This window comes from Triticum urartu, chromosome 6A, assembly GCF_056163025.1.
Source record: "Triticum urartu cultivar PI428250 chromosome 6A, HENAU_Tu73, whole genome shotgun sequence".
In the NCBI taxonomy this organism is placed as follows: Eukaryota; Viridiplantae; Streptophyta; class Magnoliopsida; order Poales; family Poaceae; genus Triticum; species Triticum urartu.
The window spans coordinates 211,636,698-211,645,854 of record NC_141878.1 but is presented as its reverse complement, the minus strand read 5'-3'; the positions used below and the strand labels follow the sequence as shown (position 1 = coordinate 211,645,854).

Here is a 9,157-nt window from a genome sequence, read left to right as displayed (position 1 = left end):
GTAATTGTCATGTTGGAACCAACCTCTTCTAAATTCCCAAAATGCCCATGGGAATTAATTCAGTGCTCCAGCAGCATTTAAATTGGCCTTTTCAATTTCTAAAATTAATTAGGCAACTCCTTTTGACCCCAAACTTTTTATTCCATCTCAAGGTATGGTGTTAGATTTATGTGCCAAGTTTTGTTCAAAACAAAACTTATTTGGTACTAAAAGGAAATGAAAAACTGAGGCTAAAAATGTTAAACGGAAAAGATTTATAAAAAAAGGAAAAGAGAAACACCCCCCCATGCTGGGCCGAATGGCCCAGCTGGCCGCCGCACCGGCCGGCCCACCAGGCCCAGCCGGGCCTCCTTATCCACCCCACCCCACTCCCGAACCCTAACCTCTCCCGATCCCCACTCCTCCCACTCACTCCCCCGCACGCCTCTCTCCCCTTCCCTCGTCTGGATCGGGGCAGAGGGCCCCGAACCCCTTGCCAGTCCACCACCGCCCGACGCCTCTCGCCACCCCTCGTCGGCACTGCCCTACCGCCGTCCTCCTCACCTCCTCCCCCTCCGATCTGGGTGCCTCGCCGCGGCGCCCCGACGACGCCACCGCCCGATGTCGCCGTCATCGCCTCACCGCCTCGACCACGCCTCCTCGCCGGACCGCCACACCGTCGTCCTCCCTTGTGTCGCGCCGTCCTCATCCCCCTCCACGACAACCGCTGCCGTTTCCCTATGAGCCGCCGTGAGCCCCGGCCTCCGCTTCTCCTCTTCCCCCCCACTTGCTCCAAGGCGACCCGACATCACCACCGCGCCACTGGCCACTCCGGCGCGCCCCGATGGGTGCACACCGCGCCCAAGCCGTGCCCCACACCGTGCCACCTGCACGCGCCCAAGGATGCCTCGCCCCTGGCCTCCACTGCCTCCCGCTCTCGCTGCACGCACGCCGCGCTCCGCCCCTCCGCCACGGCCACGGCCAGCGCCGCCCTGCTCCCCTCGCCGCCCGCAGCCGCGCAGGCCTCGCCGTGCCACCACTTCCCGTTCCCTGCATCCGGTCCAAGCCCGTGGCCTCGCCCCGCTGCTCCTCCGAATGATTTCATATTCACTAGTAGTAACAAAGAAAAGGTTGCCTTGTTAATTAACAGAAAACAGGGTGAAAACTATCACATGAGGCCGGTAAAAACAAGGCACACTGGGTCCAGCGTCATCGTCACTACAGTTGTGCGCACGTGAGAAGTCTACATATCGAGGGGGCTACTGAGCGAGGCACCGAGACACAATGTTTGAGAGAGAAACCAATTGACATATTATGATCGGATCGAGTTGTCACCCTTCTGCTGTCATTGTTGGGGGGGGAGAGAAAGACGTATCGAGAGTGTGAACGGTAGGCATAGAGGCACAACTAGCGAGTGTGTGTGTGTGTGTTTGAAAGAGGAGTAGATAGATTATTATCAAGATCGATGTGATACCCTACTCCTTCGGTGTCGGGTAGTGTGTGTGTATGTTTGTGAGAGAAGATAGTCGATAGATTAGTATCAAGATCGAGGTGTCACCCTACTCCTTCGGTGTTGGGAAGTGTGGGTGTGTGGGGGGGGGCAGTGACACTCACATATCTCTACTCTTATAAAAAAAACAGAGTTGGTGATGATGGTGTTTCTGCCATTCTGCAATATAGGCCGTCCGATTTATATCCGACAGACAGGAAGGAAATTATGGCAATTTTGCAAAAAGATACCCACACCCCTCTCCGCATTTGCAAATAAGGCATTCCCTCGTTCATCCTTTTCTCCCACAAGATAAACTTCTCATACAAATGCATCTTGATGTTCCATGCAATGCATGGGCATCTTGCTAGTAGGGAGAAGGAGTTTGTGTGACACATATCTAGCTATATTAAGGGATAGGTAGATAGCATATGTGTGAGAGACATTATTATACTTTGAGACATTAGTGGCTGTGGGTGGGCGGAATTAAAGGGGTGGGCGTGTTAGACATAGAGAGCGTGTGTGTTTCTGTGCGAGAGACTTGTAGGACGGGGTAGAAAGACGAATTTAACCCTAATGGAGGGAGAGAAATACACGAAGTGCGCGTGTGTGATTCCGATGCCCACAGGGAAATGAGATATGTATGCCTGTGAGAGAGATTGCACAATTCATTCACGAATCACTATCTAGCGATCGTGGACATGCATCGCTTGAACATAAGTCAATATCTACTTCTTATCATGGCCAAAGGTACAATATCAATTCAACGCTATAAAGATTGGACAGTCACATATCACATTTTTTCTATTTAAATAAACCTTTTCAGTTGTGCATGCCAAAGTTACAGTGATGTTTCTTCAAACAACCAATGTAGCTATCATGTACATGCACCATTGTTACTCTTGCATTCAAATTCATTAGTCTTGGATGATTTAAGTTTCTATTTTGAAGTAATATATGTAATATTCATATATGAATTCAATGGGTATGCAATTTATGAAATGGAGGCTATGTAATCATATGAGGTAACACTTTTAAGTAGCTGACTACTATATCCATTTCTTTTTGTGTGCCTCTACACTAACACGTCAATGCATTATGTTTGAAGTAAATAACCAATGGAACTAAATTATCTATTTACACGAGAAATACATAGGCTGAGCATTTGATCCCTTTTTTGTGAACGCGCCACTACACCCGTACGATTGGCCGTGCCCGTATGAACGTCCTAGTTATTGGCGCATCATCCTGAGTTATTGTCTTTTTTTCTGGGGTGGACTTCACACCAGTTATTAACTACTGACGCGTGCCCCATGTACACAGTCTAGCAAGACCTTCCCACTAGCACGGGCCAAAATTAGTTGAAATTGGATATGAACGATCCCGCGGGCGGCAAAATCTCCTGCCTCCTTCTAAAATTTCCGCTACCTTAGTCTTTAGCATGCGAAATCCCCCTTTTGTCCTTGGTGCACGGAGACCAACAGTTACAATACCGCCCTCATCTACATGATAGGTCGGGGCTGCTTTGGTAACTTCCAGTTCCCCCACTACACGACACCCCCATTTCCTCTCCCCCTCCCGCAAAAACGACTAACTCCACAGCACTAGAGCATCTTACATCACACCGTCCGTACTTCATCGCCCTTTCTCCCCTCCCCTCTCGAAACCCTAGACTGCTCATCCACCGGCGTACCATAGCCCATTCCCTCTCGAAACCCTAGACTGCTCATCCACCGGCGTACCATAGCCCATTCACTGCCAGCGGCGTCCACCTCGCCGGATCTGCTTCTGCGGTCGCATCTACCCCTCCCACCTCCCCTAGAAATAAGTAGAGTGCTCATCCACCACTGTGCCACAGCCCATTCAGTGTCGGCCTTGTCCATGGCGCCGGATCTGCTTCGCCGGTACTCTCGTCAACCGCCGCGCATCTGCAGCGGCTCATTAGTACTCCCCACCGGAGACGCTTCGTCCACACCCCCCAGAGGCGCCCCACTGACGCCCCCGTCGACGGCCTCCGATCCTCTTCGCCGACACCTTCCTCAACCCTATCCGAGCCGCTTCGCCGACACCTTCCTCAAACCTACCGGAGCCGCCTCGCCGACACCATCGTCAACCCTACCGGAGTAGCTTCGCCTATACCATTCTCAACCCTACCGGGGCCGCTTTGCCAACTCACAAGTCCACGGCCTCAGATCCACTTCCTCGCACCCTCATCCAACCTACCGGAGCAGCTTCTGACGCCCCGTCCACAGCCGCAGATCTGCATCATCGACACCACCCTTAACCCAACCACCGGAGCAGCTTCTGACACCCCATCCACGGCCACAGATCCGCATCATCGACACCATCCTTAACCCAACCATCGGAGCAGCTTTTGATGCCCCATCCATGGCCGCAGATCCGCGTCATCGACACCATCCTTAACCCAACCCCCGGAGCAGCTTCACCTATGCCCTCGTCCACGTCCACAGATCCGCTTCGCCCACACCATAGTCCACCCTACTAGAGCTGCTCCACAAACACCCTACTCGACGGTTCTAGATCTCCTTACCAGACCCTGACAGCCAGCGCAGTGTCATCACCCTCGATGTTTCTACCCTAATTCCCATCATCTCGAGAGATGCCAAGCACCCGCCACGGCCTAGGTACTTGTCACCTTTAAACCCGTCCAGCATCACCTGCCCGATGTACTTCAAATATACTAACCAGTCGCTGTTACCTGTTATGCAACTGGCAAAAACTACAAGGACGATGTTTCTTCTGGATCTAACAGCTTGGCCAACCAAGATCCTGGACTGAGGCATTGCTATGATCTTGTAAGCGCGTCTCTCTATCTCTTGTATTGTTGTGTGCCTGCCAGCGTGCTTTGCTAGGATTTTCGACCAGTAATCCCTTTGTGCAGACAATGATTTCTACTACCGGCTGCTAAATTAGATATGTAGATGTCATACATGATACTACCTCGTACCTCCGTTCCTAAATATAAGTATTTATAGAGATTCCACTATAGGCTACATACGGAGCAAAATGAGTGAATCTACACTCGAAAATGCATCTATTTACATCTGTATGTGGTCCATACTGGAATCTCTACGAAGACATACATTTAGGAACAGGGGCAGTACATTACACAAAATCATAGGTGGCATGTACGAATTCCAGTGCACTACATTAGGCTCCCTTAGAGTGCCTGCTAGTCCAGCATACAGAGTCATGGCTAGTTTATGGTACGCACACAATCGTTAATTGGTGGTTTAAATATGCGCAAGGGATATGCAATGTAGTATCATGTAGAGATGTTTGAAATTAGCCGTGTCAACTTGAAGATAGGGTTACACAATGAAAAAGTACAAGATGTATGTGGCAATTTCATGGAACATCGCAAAAAAAGGAGAGGCAGCGGTGAGCCTATACAGTGTGCTATGGTACGTCACTCCTCCATTGCAATCATCGTGATATGTTATTTGTATGTCAGTTCTATTAGCCAAGTTTCTTAGGGACAGTTATTACGAGTTATCCTAAGAAAATAAGCACCCATGAATATAAGCTCCATGTAATTACCCAACCAGTTCTTTTCATTGCGTTTTCAGCTTATCTTTGGTATGATCAGTGGAAATTCTAGATTGCATTATATTTTTTCATTTTGCTTCCCATATGGAAATTAATTTAACTTACAAACATCACAAATTGAACCCAGTGCAGTAATTAATATGATAGGAAAACAGACCATCACTATTTGCTCAAAATGTAAATACAAAGATACCATCTACTTGGCATAATCTACTTTGGTCAATGTTTTCCATAGAGATCCCATTGCCTAATTTAAACGAAGAATGCATGACCCACATTTAAATGAAGAACAATTATTTATTGAAATTTGATGGTCCAAGTGGCTGGTTATTATCGTATAGCAGCACCACCTGAAAGCATCATATAGCAGCAGCAGCTCATAGCAACTCATCATACAGCAGCAGCAGTCTGCAGTTCATCATATACCAGCAGCAGCTCATAGCAATTCATCATATAGCAGTAGCAGGAGCATCTCATAGCAATTCATCATATAGCAGCAGCAGGAGCAGCTCATAGCAATTCATCATATAGCAGCAGTAGGAGCAGCTTGTAGCAACTCATCATATAGCAGCAGCAGCTCATAGCAATTCATCATATAGCAGCAGCAACAGCTCATAACAATTCATCGTATAGTGGATCAGAATGAAAATTTGGCAAAAAATTAGAGGAGATCCTCACCTTGTTGGATGAGCTCATCCTTCAACAGCACCTCAAGGCCATGGCCTGGGAGGAGGGGAGGGGGAAAAAGGTGCCTTCTGCCGCAGTGTGGCATCAGTCGTAGTTGTGCAGCGCCCACCGGAGTAGTTCATTGGACGAACCAGAGTGGAGCAGCTGCTGGAGACCATGAGAATGAGGGGCGGCACCAGAGGGAGGAGCAGCCAGGGAGATTTGCCCCTACCCGCCGGCCATGCAGCCTAGCTAGACATAGCATCATCGAGGACCAGGCCAGATGGGACCAGTGGCGAGGGCTCGCTGGAGGAACCCTAGTGATGCAGGCAGGGGATCAAGGTAGAGGGAAAGGGGAGAGGAGATGCAAGCGGGCAGGGCAATGAATGCTTGCGTGTTTGTTTTTACTTGAGGGTTAGGTGTGACACGGGCGTCAACAGTTGCATTTTGAGTGTAATATAGGCAGACAACAGAGTCATTTCAGTATTCCCCTTCCCTTCAATTTTTAGTGAGGTTCTACCCGAAACACCCCCTCCAAAGCGAAATTAGTTAAGCCCAAGCCCATAACTCAAAAATGACTTCTTTACATCTTTTATGGCTTATTTTGACAATATGCCCTGAAAAGGCGGAATCGAACTGGCCCTTAACCTGCAATTCAATTGTGTGTGCAATGATGAATCACTCCTGCCTGCTATCTGTACATTTAGGCATCATCATACATGGCATAACCTAATACATGTGCATTCCATTGTAGAATCTGGAATATGCAATGTTTATGTTAGTTCATAGATTGCACATGATGTTTAAATGCCCCTTAAATCTGGTCGGTCAAGTGATGGTCTTTAAGCCTCCTTCTTTGCTTCTTTTCTTGATATGTAAGATTTGCTCACACATCTGTTCAATTGCTTGTTTGCATCAGCCAGCCATACTAGGACTGTTTGCTTTGATTACTTGTTGTTCTTGACCTAACACTCTAATAGAGCTTGTCAACGATTTAAACACTAAGGGCTGCTGTAGTGGGGCCTTCTCTAACTCATAGGTGACATAAAGGTTTGGCTGTACACTACAGTAGGCTCTCCAAGAGTACCTGGAGATCCAGTTCGAATGTATGCCTAGTTTTTACATAGTGTGGACATAGTAAATGCTCATTTCATTGTGTGCAAGTGCAAGAGATGCGGCATGTTTCATTATGTGGTGTTGTTTTGTTATAATCTCATCCTTTTGTGTTCACAGACTGGAAAGTATGCATATTTATCTTCCAAGGAGACGAGTAACTAGTTTGTGTCACCTTGCAGAGGGGGTGCAATGAAGATAAGATTGAGGATTTCCAAGTACAAGATGTTAGGAAGGAGCCTTGCAAGAGAAGTAGGAGCTGTGCTGAGCCTCTTCAACATGCTAAGGTAAGTCATTGTATGCAACTGAACAGTTCAATTCCTTGTTTGTTTCAGGCATAGTTAATTTTCTCTTTTGAATTGCTTTATTTGTCCTCAGTTAATGAGATGCCCAAATAATCCTGCCTGATGTTCAGTACTTGTATCACTATTAGTTGACATAATTAAAGGCCTTACCATTTAATTACTCTGCCGAAGTGTGCCTGAAGCTTTGAAGTCTATTAACCAACTATTATTGCATGAGGCTCACAATCTAGTTTATACTACGCTAATGGTTGCATAGTTTTGCCTGTTGTAGTATGTTTGTATGAAACCCTCTATTGTTCATTATGCTCCCTAAGACTTTAATTGAGGCACAAAATGGCCAACTGCTTGCTTACTTATACGCAACGTGCTGTCTAAATTTGTAACTTGTCTGTGTTTTCGATTGGGCCCCAACATCGTGCTCCTCTAGTGAGCTAAGAGGGATTTCTGTATGCAGGCTGCACATACTATCTTTTTTATAATTTTTAAAATATCACCTGCTTATGCTTCATGACGTGTAACATTTTTTTAAAAGTGACGTGTAACATTATTGTTAGTCCTGTTTTGCCATGTAGTACAAAATAGTGTCTTGTTCGCTTCACTGTTGTAACTATATTTTTACCCTAGTCATGTGTACTTACAGAAACATTTCAGGATGAAGTGACATCAACACAAAGATCTGCGAGCAGTGCGGCATGGCCGTTACCGAATGATTATGGATTGGAATTGGAATGTGCTGATGTTCTCGAGCATCAACTAGAGGTGGCAAGACAATGTGTACATGATTGTCAACGTATAATCAACAAGTTGAGACTGGACATGCAAGTATTAGATGTAGGAGTCAAAAAATGAAACAAGACACTGAGGTAACCATGAAGGAATTGGAGATTTTGCAGACTGAAATTTGTGCTATCTGAATTTGACCAATCCTATTTTCTGAAGAGATTATAGTTCAAATGGAGTTAAGTTGATGCGCGTCCATGATGTATGAGATGTATTTGCCCAGTGTATCTAATTTGCTATTTGTGTATGCTTTATTATCACCTGTGCCGAACCATAATGCCTAGTGGGTATAATCGGCTGTAATTTTTTTATTGTATGGTGTAGGATTATTGTACCTTTATATGCCTTGATCTCTTTGTTGTATAGTGTATGCTTTTTAGAGGTGATAGTATTGAGTAGGATAATTCGTTGAATATGCTATATCGTTCAAACGGGGGCCAACTCGCCCGACCATGGCCCTTCACGGGCCGTCGGATCCATGGGCCTTCTACGTCTCGTAGGATCCATGGGCCTTCTACGTCTCGTAGGATCCATGGGCCTTCTACGTCTCGTAGGATCCATGGGCCTTCTATGTCTCGTAGGATCCATGGGCCGCTGACTCATTTATGGGTCTTGTACGGGCCTTTAATGGGCCGTAGACGGGCCTTTAATGGAAATCGTACGTTTTATGGGCTGACCATAACGAGCCATTAATAGGCCGTATTTGGTGATGCTATGAAAATGACCCAACAGACTAACGGTCCACAAACGAGCCGACTGTAACGACGGGCTGAATTTGGCCCACAAGCAGAAAATGACAGTAAAGGTCCGTAGGTAACCGAATGCTGCAAATGAGCCCAATAATAAATGGGCCCTCAGAAGGCCGAAAGTTAACTTGGGCTAGAAACGGCCCAACGGAATAACGGGCCGTTAATGGGTATAAAGTGGTACACTATTCATTATGGGCCAGTTTCACCACGGGCCGTTAATGGGTGTAAAGTAATACACTGTTCATTACGGGCCAGTTTCATCACAGGCCGCTAATGGGCCAAGAGTTACAAAGGGCCTCATATGGGCCGAAAGACGTCATGGGCTATACATGGGCTAGAAGTGAAACGGGCTGGAATCATATTGGATGGCCCAGATGATGCTACTAGGCCTAATTTGGATAGGGCGTAACGGGCCTTGGGTTAGCGGGCTGTAAATGGGCTATATGCAAACAGGCCGTTAACAGGCTTTCCATGGGCCGACCTGCCAGCTTTTGACCAAGTCAAAC

The 9,157-nt window shown here is 47.0% G+C and overlaps 1 pseudogene; it reads left to right on the top strand.

The window, feature by feature from the left end:
• Positions 1 to 719: 719 nt before the first annotated feature.
• LOC147964788 (uncharacterized) overlaps positions 720 to 9,157 on the top strand; it is a 34,326-nt pseudogene continuing 25,888 nt past the window's right edge.